Below are 14,543 nucleotides of genomic sequence, written 5' to 3' on the forward strand. Positions count from 1 at the left end.
CTCTCCAGTGTTCACTCAGAACTGGGCTCTGATTTTCACTTTGTGCTTCTCTCCAGTGTCCACTCACTACTGGGCTCTGATGTTCACTTCGTGCTGCTCTCCAGTGTTCACTCAGTACAGGGCTCTGATGTTCACTTCGTGCTGCTCTCCAGTGTTCACTCAGTACTGGGCTCTGATGTTCACTTCGTGCTACTCTCCAGTGTTCACTCAGGACTGGGCTCTGATGTTCACTTCGTGCTGCTCTCCAGTGTTCACTCAGGACTGGGCTCTGATGTTCACTTCGTGCTACTCTCCAGTGTTCACTCAGTACTGATCTCTGATGTTCACATCGTTCTGCTCTCCAGTTTTCAACCAGTACTGGGCTCTGATGTTCACTTCGTGCTGCTCTCCAGTGTTCACTCAGAACTGGGCTCTGATTATCACTTTGTGCTGATCTCCAGTGTCCACTCACTACTGGGCTCTGATGATCACTTCGTGCTGCTCTCCAGTGTTCACTCAGTACAGAGCTCTGATGTTCACTTCGTGCTGCTCTCCAGTATTCAGTCAGTACTGGGCTCTGATGTTCACTTCGTGCTGATCTCCAGTGTTCACTCAGTACTGGGCTCTGATGTTCACTTCCTGCTGCTCTCCAGTGTTGACTCACTACTGGGCTCTGATGTTCACTTCGTGCGGCTCTCCAGTGTTCACTCAGTACTGGGCTCTGATTTTCACTTTGTGCTACGCTCCAGCGTTCACTCAGTACTGGGCTCTGATGTTCCCTTCGTACTGCTCTCCAGTGTACACTCAGTACTGGGTTCTGATGTTCAGTTCGTGCTGCTCTCCAGTGTTCATTCTCTACAGGGTTCTGATGGTCACTTCGTGCTGCTCTCCAGTGTTCACTCTGTTCTGGGCTCTGATGTTCACTTCGTGCTACTCTCCAGTGTTCACTCAGTACTGGGCTCTGATGTTCACTTCGGGCTGCTCTCCAGTGTTCACTCAGGACTGGGCTCTGATGTTCACTTCGTGCTGCTCTCCAGTATTCAGTCAGTACTGGGCTCTGATGTTCACTTCGTGCTGCTCTCCAGTGTTCACTCAGGACTGGGCTCTGATGTTCACTTCGTGCTACTCTCCAGTGTTCACTCAGTACTGGTCTCTGATGTTCACTTCGTTCTGCTCTCCTGTTTTCAACCAGTACTGGGCTCTGATGTTCACTTCATGCTGCTCTCCAGTGTTCACTCAGAACTGGGCTCTGATTTTCTCTTTGTGCTGCTCTCCAGTGTCCACTCACTACCGGGCTCTGACGTTCACTTCGTGCTGCTCTCCAGTATTCAGTCAGTACTGGGCTCTGATGTTCACTTCCTGCTGCTCTCCAGTGTTCACTCACTACTGGGCTCTGATGTTCACTTCGTGCGGCTCTCCAGTGTTCACTCAGTACTGGGCTCTGATTTTCACTTTGTGCTACGCTCCAGCGTTCACTCAGTACTGGGCTCTGATGTTCCCTTCGTACTGCTCTCCAGTGTACACTCAGTACTGGGCTCTGATGTTCAGTTCGTCCTGCTCTCCAGTGTTCATTCACTACAGGGTTCTGATGGTCACTTCGTGCTGCTCTCCTGTGTTCACTCTGTTCTGGGCTCTGATGTTCACTTCGTGCTACTCTCCAGTGTTCACTCAGTACTGGGCTCTGATGTTCACTTCGGGCTGTTCTCCAGTGTTCACTCAGGACTGGGCTCTGATGTTCAATTCGTGCTACTCTCCAGTGTTCACTCAGTACTGGGCTCTGATGTTCTCTTCGTGCTGCTCTCCAGTGTTTACTCAGGACTGGGCTCTGATGTGCACTTCGTGCTGCTCTCCAGTGTTCACTCAGTACTGGGCTCTGATGTTCACTTCTTGTTGCTCTCCAGTGTTCACTCAGTACTGAGCTCTGATGTTCACATCGTGCTGCTCTCCAGTGTTCAGTCAGTACTGGGCTCTGATGTTCACATAGTGCTACGCTCCAGTGTTCACTCAATACTGGGCTCTGATGTTCTCTTCGTGCTTCTCTCCAGTGTTCACTCAGTACTGGGCTCTGATGTGCACTTCGTGCTGCTCTCCAGTGTTCACTCAGTACTGGGCTCTGATGTTCACTTCGTGCTGCGCTCCAGTGTTCACTCAGTACTGGGCTCTGATGTTCTCTTCGTGTTGCTCTCCAGTGTTTACTCAGGACTGGGCTCTGATGTTCACTTCGTGCTGCTCTCCTGTGTTCACTCAGAACTGGGCACTGATTTTCCCTTCGTACTACGCTCCAGTGTTCACTCAGTACTGGGCTCTGATGTTCTCTTCGTCCTGCTCTCCAGTGTTCACTCAGTACTGGGCTCTGATGTTCAGTTCGTGCTGCTCTCCCGTGTTCACTCAGTACTGGGCTCTGATGTTCACTTCGTGCTGCTCTCCAGTGTTCACTCACTACTGGGCTCTGATGTGCACTTCGTCCTGCTCTCCAGTGTTCACTCAGTACTGGGCTCTGATGTTCAGTTCGTGCTGCTCTCCAGTGTTCACTCAGTACTGGGCTCTAAAGCTCACTTCGTGCTGCTCTCCAGCGTTCACTCACTACTGGGCTCTGATGGTCACTTCGTGCTGCTCTCCAGTGTTCACTCAGGACTGGGCTCTGATGTTCACTTCATGCTGCGCTCCAATGTTCACTCAATACTGGGCTCTGATGTTCACATCGTGCTGCTCTCCAGTGTTCACTCAGTACTGGGCTCTGATGTTCACTTCGTTCTGCTCTCCAGTTTTCACTCAGTACTGGGCACTGATGTTCACTTCGTGCTGCTCTCCAGTGTTCACTCAGGACTGTGCTCTGATTTTCACTTTGTGCTGCTCTCCAGTGTCCACTCATTACTGGGCTCTGATGTTCACTTCGTGCTGCTCTCCAGTGTTCACTCAGTACTGGGCTCTGATGTTGACTTCCTGCTGCTCTCCAGTGTTCACTCAGTACTGGGCTCTGATGTTCACTTCCTGCTGCTCTCCAGTGTTCACTCACTACTGGGCTCTGATGTTCACTCCGTGCTGCTCTCCAGTGTTCACTCAGTACTGGGCTCTGATGTTCACTCCGTGCTGCTCTCCAGTGTTCACACAGTACTGGGCTCGGATGTTCTGTTCGTGCTGCTCTCCAGTGTTCACTCAGTACTGGGCTCTGATGTTCACTTCGTGCTGCTCTCCAGTGTTCATTCAGTACTGGGCTCTGATGTTCTCTTCCTGCTGCTCTCCAGTGTTCACTCACTACTGGGCTCTGATGTTCACTTCGTGCTGCTCTCCAGTGTTCACTCAGTACTGGGCTCTGATGTTCTGTTCGTGCTGCTCTCCAGTTTTCCCTTGCTACTGGGCTCTGATGTTCACTTCGTGCTACTCTCCAGTGTTCACTCAGGACTGGGCTCTGATGTTCACTTCGTGCTACTCTCCAGTGTTCACTCTGTACTGGGCTCTGATGTTCACTTCGTGCTGCTCTCCAGTGTTCACTCAGTACTGGGCTCTGATGTGCACCTCGTGCTGCTCTCCAGTGTTCACTCAGTACTGGGCTCTAATGCTCACTTCGTGCTGCTCTCCAGTGTTCACTCACTACTGGGCTCTGATGGTCACTTCATGCTGCGCTCCAGTGTTCACTCAATACTGGGCACTGTTGTTCACTTCGTGCTGCTCTCCAGTGTTCACTCACTACTGGGCTCTGATGTTCAATTCATGCTGCGCTCCAATGTTCACTCAATACTGGGCACTGTTGTTCACTTCGTGCTGCTCTCCAGTGTTCACTCACTACTGGGCTCTGATGTTCACTTCATGCTGCGCTCCAATGTTCACTCACTACTGGGTTCTGATGTTCACTTCGTGCTGCTCTCCAGTGTTCACTCACTACTGGGCTCTGATGTTCAATTCATGCTGCGCTCCAATGTTCACTCAATACTGGGCTCTGATGTTCACATCGTGCTGCTCTCCAGTGTTCACTCACTACTGGGCTCTGATGATCTCTTCGTTCTATGCTCCAGTGTTCACTCAGTACTGGGCTGTGATGTTCACTTCATGCTGCGCTCCAGTGTTCACTCAGTACTGGTCTCTGATGTTCACTTCGTGCTGCTCTCCAGTGTTCACTCACTACTGGGCTCTGATTTTCACTTTGTGCTGCTCACCAGTGTTTACTCAGTACTGGTCTCTGATGTTCACTTCGTTCTGCTCTCCAGTGTTCACTCAGAACTGGGCTCTGATGTTCACTTCGTGCTGCTCTCCAGTGTTCACTCAGGACTGGGCTCTGATGTGCACCTCGTGCTAATCTCCAGTGTTCACTCAGTACTGGGCTCTGATGTTCACATCTAGCTGCTCTCCAGTGTTCACTCAGTACTGAGCTCTGATGTTCACTTCGTGCTGCTCTCCAGTGTTCAGTCAGTACTGGGCTCTGATGTTCACATCGCGCTACGCTCCAGTGTTCACTCAGTACTGGGCTCTGATGTTCACTTCCTGCTGCTCTCCAGTGTTCACTCTGTACTGGGCTCTGGTTCACTTCGTGCTGATCTCCAGTGTTCACTCAGTACTGGGCTCTGATGTTCACTTCGTGCTGCTCTCCGGTGTTCACTCAGTACTGGGCTCTGATGTTCACTTCGTGCTGATCTCCAGTGTTCACTCAGTACTGGGCTCTGATGTTCACTTCGTGCTACTCTCCAGTGTTCACTCAGTACTGGGCTCTGATGTTCACTTCGTGCTGATCTCCAGTGTTCACTCAGTACTGCCTTCCGGTGTTCGGTCATTGATGCTATTGGCTGTTGCTGCCCTCCAGTGTTCACTGAGCAGTAGAACAGGCATGACCAGGACAATTTACCATTAATTCTACAGTCAAAGTTGTTAGTAAATTTATTACCAAAGTGCATGTATGTCACCATGTGCAACCCTGAGGTTCATTTTCTTGCAGGTATACACAATAAGTACAAGAAACCCAATAGAATCAATGAAAGACTGCTGCCAACACCTTGGGCAAACAACCAATATGCAAAAAACAACATTCTGAACAAATACAGAAGAGAAGTAATAATAAAAAAGAAACAAACAATATCAAGCACTTCAAATGAAGAGCCCTTCAAAGTGAGTTCATAGTTTGTGGGAACAGTTCAGTGATGGGTGAATGAAGTCATGTGTAATTATCCCCTCTGGTTCAAGAGCCTGATGGTTGAGGGGTAATAACTGTTCCTGAACCTGATGGTATGGTCCTGAGAGTCTTGCACCTTCATCCTGTTGGCAGCAATGAGAACAGAGCATGGCCTGATAGGTGGTGTCCCTGTAATAGATGCTACTTCCTTGCAATATCACTCCACGTAGGGTCAATTGTGGGGAGGGATTTGCCCATGATGGACTGGACTGCATCCATTACCTTTTGTTGGTTTTTCTGTTCAAGGGCATTGACGTTTCCACGCAGGCTGTGATGCAAACAGTCAATGTACTCTCCACCAAGCATCTATAGAAGTTTGTCAAAGTTTAAGATATCATACTGAATCTTTGCAAACTTCCCAGAAAGGCACAGTCTGTGCCTTCTTTGTAATTGCATTCATTCCACTCAGAGACTCGGGCTATATATTTTTCTTTGTGACTGTTTTTCTGAAATCATAACTATGTGCTATGTGGATTGTGCAGTGTGCTATTGGTACTGCGTTTTGCACCTTGGCCCCAGAGGAATGCTGCTTCATTTACCTACCTTCATGTATGGTTGAGTGATAATTTAACTTGAACTTGAACTTGTTGACAATGCGGCTTCAGCTGATTAGAAATTGCATTTCTAAACCTCTTCACATCGTTTCCTTCCCCTGGTGAAAACCAATACCTCATGGTTCAACAACATCTTCTTCCTCACTGTCATTAGGTTCTTGAACTGACCTGAAAAGCTTTAACACTACCTCGGACTATATTTCTTTTCCTCTCTCTTTCCCAACTTGCACAAATGGCATTCTGTTTATTTTGACATGCAAATTGTACATAACTTATGTTAAGGATATTCTGGATTCTTCCTCCTTCATTTCCAGTCCTAGTGAAGGATCTTAGCCTGAAAGATCAACTGTTTATTCATTTTTATATGTACCTTGTGACCTGCTGAGTTCCTCCAGCATTTTGTGTGTGTAACTTTGGATTTCCAACAACTCAGCATCTCTTGCGTTTCTAATGTATGTTAGTTTAAGTTTATGGTAACTTACATTTTAATAGACTGTGCAGCTGCCACAAAAAAAAGCTAATTTTCATACACAACACTGGAAGAACTCAGCAGGTCAGGCAGCATCTGTGAGGAAAGAGTAGCCAACGTTTCGGGCCGAGACCCTTCATCAGGAATGGGGGGGGGGGAAGACAGGGCCGAAGCTCAGTAATAGAGATAGGGGAGGGGGTAGGGCCTAGAGGCGCCAGGTGGAAAGCCAATCAGAGGAAAGATAAAGAGGGAGGGGATAAGCATGAAAGAACTGTAGAGATAAAGAAGCAGAAAGTTGAAAGGGGAGAGAGGCAGAGAGGGACTTGGGTTAGGGGAAGGGGGAGGGGGAGGGAATTACCGGAAATTGGAGAATTCAAGGCTTGAGGCTACTCAGACGGTAGATGAGGTGGTGCTCCTCCAACCTGAGTTTGTCCTCATCATGGCAGTAGAGGAGGCCATGTATGGACATATCCAGATGGGAATGGGAGGCAGAGTTGAAGTGGGTGGCAACCGGGTGGTCCTGTCTATTGTGATGGATGGAGTGTAGGTGCTCGACGAAGCGGTCTCCCAATCTGCATCGGGTCTCACCAATGTAGAGGAGGCCGCACCGGGAGCACCGAATGAAATAGACAACTCCAGCAGACTCGCAGGTGAAGTGTTGCCTCACCTGGAAGGACTGTCTGGGGCCCAGAATGGTGGTAAGGGGGGAGGTGTGGGGACAGGTGTAGCATTTGCGCTTGCAGGGAGAAGTGGCAGGTGGGAGTTCTGTGGGGAGGGACGTGTGGACCAGGCAGTCATGGAGGGAACGATCCCTACGAAAAGCAAAGGGAGTAGGGAGGGAAAGATGTGTTTGATGGTAGGGTCCTGTTGAAGGTGGCACAAGTTGTGGAGGATAATGTGTTGGATCCGGAGGCTCGTGGGGTGGTAGGTGAGGACAAGGAGAACCCTGTCCCTGTTGTGGTGACAGAAGGATAGTTAAGGGCTGAAGTGCGGGAAGTGGAGGAGGTGCGGGTGAGGGCACCTTTGATGACGTCAGAAGGGAAAGCACGATCCTGAAAGAAAGAGGACATTTGAGAAGTCCTGGAATGGAAAGCCTCATCCTGGGAGCAGTTGCGGCAGAGACAGAGGAACTGGGAATAGGGAATGGCATTTTTGCATTGGGCAGGGTGGGAAGAGGTATAGTCAAGATAGTTATGGGAGTCAGTGGGTTTGTAGAAGATGTCAGTGGATAGTCTGTCTCCAGAGATGGAGACCGAGAGATCAAGAAAGGGGAGAGAAGTGTCTGAGATGGACCAAGTGAATTTAAGGGCTGGTTGAAAGTTAGAGGCAAAGTTGATGAAATTGACAAGCTCAGCATGGGTGCAGGAAGCAGCACCAATGTAGTTGTCGATGTAGCAAAGGAAAAGTTGGGGAGAGGTGCCAGTATAGATTTGGAGCATAGACTGTTCCACATAACCCACAAAGAGGCAGGCATAGCTGGGGCCCATACGAGTGCCCATGGCTACGCCCTTGACTGGAGAAAGTGGGAAGAACCAAAGGAGAAGTTATTGAGAGTTAGAACAAACTCCGCCAACCAGAGGAGTGTGGTGGTGCTGGGGAACTGGTGGGGTCTGTTACCCAAAAAGTAGTGGAGGGCTTTGAGGCCTTCTTGATGGGGGATATAAGGTGTATAAGGATTGAACATCCATGGTAAAAATGAAGTGGTCGGGGCCGGGGAATTGGAAGTTATTGAAGAGGTGAAGGGCATGGGATGTATCCTGGATGTAGGTGGGGAGAGACTGAACTATGGGGGATAAAATGGAGTCCAGGTAGGCAGACACAAGTTCAGTGGGGCAGGAACAGGCTGAAACTATGGGTCTTCCGGGACAGTCAGGCGTGGATCTTGGGGAGGAGGTAAAACCGAGCTGTGCAGGGTGTGGGAATTATGAGTTTTTTGGCTGAGGGAGGAAGGTGTCCGGAGTTGATGAGGGTGGAGATGGTGCGGGGGACAGTGGATTGATGTTTTTTGGTGAGGTCCAGTGGCAGGGGTAAGTACGAGGAGGTGTCGGACAGCTGCCGTTTGGCCTCAGTGAGGTAGAGGTCCGTCCGCCAGACTAGTACGGCACTACCTTCTTCTGCAGGTTTGATGGTGAGGTTGGGGTTAGTGCGGAGAGAGTGGAGGGCAGTGTGTTCAGAGGGAGTGAGGTTAGACTAGGAGAGAGGAATGGTGAAGTTGAGATGGTTGGTGTCTCGGCGACAGAGATGAAAAAGTCAAGAGCAGGTAGGCCTGATGGGGGTGTCCAGGAGGAGGAGGAGCATAGAAGCCAGGAGAATGGATCATCACTGGAGGGAGGGGGGAATCCTTGTTGAAGTAGTAGGCTCGGGGACATAGGCGGTGGAAGAAGAGTTCAGCATTGTGGCGGGCACGGAACTCACTGAGGTGGGGGCAGAGTGGGACAAAAGTGAGGCCCTTACTGAGGACAGAGGGAAGGTCAGGGGGGATGGTGAAGACACGGTAAGGGTTGGAACTGGGGTTAAGGGAAGGTAAGGAGTGGGAAGTCTCAGGAGGAGGAGGGGAGTTGGGATGTTCAGGGAGAGCAGGCAGAGGGGAGGATGAGGGATTGGAGGGATGGAGAGGGGATAAGGGATGAAGGGAAGGCTGAGAGTCACAATGAGAATAGGAGGTAGCAGGTGAATAGGACGGGCGGCAGGTCCCCGCAGCAGCACGGACGGTCCCAGCCATAGGATCCCGGTCTGGGCTGGACCCAGAGCTGGGGCCTCCGAAGCTTATAGCCACAGGGCGTCAGATCTGTGGTCAGAGTCCGTACAGAGAGAGTTCATGGCCCGCCGGGGGCTGGAGCCCAAATCTATGGTCCAAGTCCAGAGCGGGAGAGTTCACGGTCTGCCGGGGGCTGGTGCCCATGTCCAGGGGGCTGTGGTGCTAGTTGGGGTCGGAGTCCGAGACGGATGATTCTTGGACGTGCTGAAGGTCTGAGAAGTGGGAGTCCGGGCTGGAGGCAGTCATCCTCATGGGATGCAGGCGAGCAAGCTTGTAATCCTTCTTGGACATGAGGAAGGAGAAGAAACGGCGATTGGAGGCGTGAATCCAGCGGAGAATGAAGTGGAGTAGTGGACCATGGCAGACGGTGGAAAGCGTGGCTCGGAGTGGTAGCAGAGACAGTGATAGGAACCGCAGGTATCTCCTCATGGCGGTAAGCGTGGCTCGGAGAATCCAACGGGAGAAGCGCAGGGAGTATCAGTTAACAAAATGGCGGTACCTGGGATCCTCGCTGGGTCCAAACTGGGAAGCCTGGAACCAAAGCTGGAATCCTTTCGGTATGAGATGGCGGCGGAGACATGTTCCCAAAAACGAGACATGGCTATGGTACCATGTCTGGGTCAGGATGTGGTCGAAGAGACGGAGGGGGCAGAGATAACGGAGGGTGGGCAGTTAGCGAGGGTCTCACTGAACTCCCATCGAAGAAAAGATTTGAACTTCTTCAGTGTAGGCATACCTCGAAGAGATTTCACAGTGGAGTAATGAATCAAAACACAAAAATACAACTGCAGATGTTGTAGATCAAAGAATACGTACACAATGCTGGAAGAATTCAGCAGGTCAGGTAGCATCCGTGAGAAAAGAGTAGCCAAAGTTTTGGGCCAAGACCCTTCATCAGGAATGGGGGGAAAAGAGGGCCGAAGCCCAGTAATAGAGATAGGGGAGGGGGTAGGGACACTTCACCTGTGAGTTTGCTGGAGTCATCTATTGCATCCGGTGCACCCAGTGCAGCCTCCTCTACATCCACCCACTTCAATTCTGCCTCTCATTCCCATCTAGATATGTCCATACATGGCCTCCTCTACTGCCATGATGAGGCCAAACTCAGGTTGGAGGAGCAACACCTCATCCACCGTCTGAGTAGCCTCCAGCCTGGTGGTATGAACATTGAATTTTCCAATTTCCAGTAATCCCCTCCCCCTCCCCTTCCCCTATCCCAAGTCCCTCTCTGCTTCTCTCCCCTTTCAACTTCCTGCTTCTTTATCTCTACAGTTATTTTATGCTTATCCCCTCCCCCCCCTTTATCTTTCCTCTGATTGGCTTTCCACCTGGCGCCTCTAGACCCTACCCCCTCCCCTATCTCTATTACTGGGCTTCAGCCCTCTCTTCCCCCCTATTCCTGATGAAGGGTCTCGGCCCGAAACGTTGGCTACTCTTTTCTCACGGATGCTGCCCGACCTGCTGAGTTCTTCCAGCATTGTGTACATATTCTTTGATCCACAGTATCTGCAGTTGTATTTTTGTGTTGTGAAGCTAATTTTCATGGCATTCATATTTATGGCCATAAACTTGAAGTTGACACCAAAGTCTATTAAGTATATATGTATATGGTAATTTATGATGCCTGCACTGTACTGCTGCTGCTGAACAATAAACTTTATGACTTTTATCAGAGACAATAATTCTGTTTTTGATTCTGATTTTATTTTGTTCATCCACCACAGTATTTCCTCATGTGTCTCGGAGGAGAAATGGATAATGCTATCATTGTTCTTCCCGGCGACAGATGTTCTGTGTTTAGGTTTTGAGGGAGTCTTGCTAAAATGCTGGAAAATTATTTTTTTTATTGAGATGTAGGGTGGAAAAGGTCCTTCCAGCCTACAAGATTCACCACCCAGAAGCCCACCTATTTAGCACTTGTAAAATCAAAGGACAATTTACAGTGACCAACTAACGAACTAACTGCTATGTCTTTGTACTCTGGGAGGAAACTGGAGAACCTAAAGAATAACCATATGGTCACAGGGTGAATGTACAAACTCCTTACAGATGGCAGCAGAATTGATTTCTGACCACCAACACCCTGAGCTGTAATAGTTAAAAACACAAAATGCTGGCAGAACTCAGCAGGCCAGACAGCATCTACGGGAGGAGGTAGTGACGACATTTCGGGCTGAAACCCTTCAACAGGATTGAAGTAACATGGGATGGTCACCTAGGCTACCTAGGCGGGAGAAAAGGTATTGCTCCATCAACCTGCGTTTGGCCTCATCTTGACGGTAGAGGAGGCCATGGACAGACCTATCGGAGTGGGAGTGGTCTGTGGAATTGCAGTGGCTGGATCTCCCTGTGGCCACGCACTTCAATTCCACAGACCACTCCCATTCCTTATCTCCCGCCTAGGTAGCCTCCTACCTGCCGGCATGAACGTTCAACTCACAGACCTCCGTTGATACCCCTGTCCCCCCTACCCCATCCCTATCTATAATTTTAGTCTGGTTCTCTTTCTCTCTCTTTTTCCCCCCTCACTATAATCTCCCCCCAGCCCTACCTTTCTTTCTCTTTTATTTCCCATAATTCTCCACCTTCCCCCTAGCCCATTTCCCTTCAGCCTATCACTTCCCAGCTCCCTACTTCATCTCTCCCCCACTTCTTATCCCCCCTTGACCATCCCATGTTACTTCACTCCTGATGAAGGGTTTTGGCCCGAAACGTCGTCACTACCTCCTCCCATAGATGCATTCTGTCCTGCTGAGTTCTGCCAGCATTTTGTGTTTTTATTTATTTCCAGCATCTGCAGATTCACTCGTGTTGAGCTGTAATAGTGCTGTGTTAACTATTACACGGCAGAAGTACCTGTAGCGGATACTGAAGGGAGAAGTTTCCTACTTTCTGCCTGATCTATGCCCCTCATAATTTTACGTGGCTCTCATCACCCTCTGCTCCAAGGAAAACATCCCAGCCTTTCCAGTCTCTCTTCATAACTAATACTCTCCAGCTTAAACAACATCTAGGTGAACTTCATCCTTCTTAATTCTGGAATTATATCCTTTAATGAAATTTCAGTCAGAGATATTGGGGAAGCCTCAACTAATTGCAAAAAAAAACTTGGGTGGAACAGTTAGCACATCTCTTTCCAGCAATATCAACTAGGGTTCAATTCCCACTGTTGTCTGTAAGGAGTCTGTACATTCTCCCCGTGACCATATACGTTTCCTTCGGGTGCTCCAGTTTCCTCCCACATTCTAAAGATGTATAGGTTAGTAGGCTAATTGAACAAATGGGTGTAATTGGTTGGCTCGGGCACATTGGGCCAGAAGGGTGTGTTACTGTGCTGTATCTCCAAATGAAATTAAAACTTCCATTGAACACGTATTTGATGTTGTGTAATGAATTTATAAATACAACATTGCATAAAATCTGTGCAGATTTAGGGTTGAGAGAATATCTCACCTAGGGTAAACAAACAGTTAAGTGGTGGAAGTTCTCAGTGTTCTGGCCACTTTGTGGGAAAGGGAACAGACCATGTTTCGGGTGAAAAATCCTCCTCACAGATATGGTGTGAACTGCAGACTACTTCCAAAATTTTTGTTTCTATTTTAGATTTACAACGTCTTTAGTTCTTTTTATGATTTTTCACCTCATTTCGATAGTTCTTGTCATTCACGATCTCAGGGAGTCCTTAATCTCAGTGTCTTGACTAAAGAGCCTGTTCCCAATAGAATTCAGAAGAATAAAGAGGGATCTCAATGAATCATGTTAAATATTAAGTGAATGTTGAGAGAATGTTTCCATTAATAGGAGTAATAGAGTCACAGACCAATACAGCACAGATAATGGCCCAATTCATCCAATAGAATGTTGCCTAATGGCGACTCCTTTGCTTGCATCTTTGGAAACAGCTTTATTTCTATTTTTAATTCTCTATTTTTTCCTTTCAAGGTTCTTTTGAAGACCCTGACCTGGAGTTACCTACTGACTTTGGTTCTTTGCGGGAATGGGACCCACTCTCGGGGTTTCATGACCAGCCGATATCCAATATGCCAAAGATGTGGCCTAGGAGATTAGTTCACCTTTGGAGTTCTGGGATTTCGTGGCTCTGAGGTGGGCGGACCTAAGGTCAGTGCCTCTGTAGGAATTTGGTGTGTCGTGGGAGATGGCAGATCAAAATCAGTGAGCTGGCTGTATCCAGAGACCTGAGCTCATTGGGCACAGAGCTTGGAAAAAGACTTTTAATATCATAAATCAGTGAGTTGTTTGTTATGTCTCCCTTCTCACTGTGAAATGGAGACATCTCTTTCTCCCTTATGAGGGAGAGAGAGAGCCAGTGGTATGTCAAATTCTGGGTGAATGAGTAGTCTCTAGGGTACTACAAGTTTGTGTCTTTATTGATGCTTTGCTGCATACTTGAGTGCTCGGTGGAGGTACCAATGCATTTTTTTGCTGGGGGGATGGGGGGAATCATTGCTTTGCTGCTGCTTATGCATGGTAGGGGGGAGCTGGGGGGTGGGAGTTGGGGCTGTAACATTTAACTGTCCTTGGGGCACTCCTCTGTCTTCGTGGATGGTTGCAAAGAGGAAGCATTTCAGGATGTATATTGTATACAATTCTCTAACATTAAATATACCTTTGAAACAACAAAGATGCCTTCCTGAGCTAGTCCCATTTGCCTATCCATGGACCAATCCCAAGTGCTTTCTGAATGATACTATTGTACTTGGCTCAATCACTTTCTCGGGCAGCTCATTCTATATACACACCAATCTCTGAGTGAAACGTTGCCCCTCAGGTAATCTTTTAAATCTCCCCCCCCATCCTAAATCTGTGCCCCCTCATTTTGGGCACCCTTACCTTTGGAAAATGACTGTTACTACCTAACTTACCTATGCCTCTCATAATGTCAAACATTTACTTATAGAGACACAACACAGAGTAGACCCTTCGAACCACACCACCCTAGCAACCCCTGACAAACCCAATTAACCCTAGCTTAATTATGGGATAATTTATAGTGACCAATTAACCTTCCCGATATGTCTTTAGCCTGTGGGAGGAAACCAGAGCACCTGGGGAAAACCCATGTATTCCACAGGGATGAAGTATAGAGACTCTTTACAGAACGGCACTCTGAACTCCAGTGCACCCCAATAGTGTTGTGCCAACTGCTATGTTACCATGACAACCCTATGTATTCTCTTAAATGGTAAGAAATATAGACCCACTCTGGACAACTTCTTCTATAATTCTGGTCATCTTGTCCTTGCAATATCCTCATAAATCTTTTCTGTGCTTTTTCCAGCTTAATCACATATTTCCTATAACAGGGTGACCTAAAGTGTGCACAGTACACCAAGTACAGCCCCACCAATGAATCATACAACTCATTACATTTATCTGTATTGAAATCCTTTTTCCAACCTTTCAGTTCACTTCAGTAACTGATCAAAATCCTTCAGTAATCTATATTAACCTTCTTCACTATGAATAACACCTCCTAATATTCTTTCATCTGCAAACATGCTAATCAAGCCTTGTGCATTCACATCAACATCATTTATATAAATAATGATTAACAAAGGTCACAACACACCACTTGTCACTGGTGTCCATTTTGATAAACAA

The sequence above is a fragment of the Hypanus sabinus genome, chromosome 19, assembly GCF_030144855.1.
Source record: "Hypanus sabinus isolate sHypSab1 chromosome 19, sHypSab1.hap1, whole genome shotgun sequence".
Taxonomy (NCBI): domain Eukaryota; kingdom Metazoa; phylum Chordata; class Chondrichthyes; order Myliobatiformes; family Dasyatidae; genus Hypanus; species Hypanus sabinus.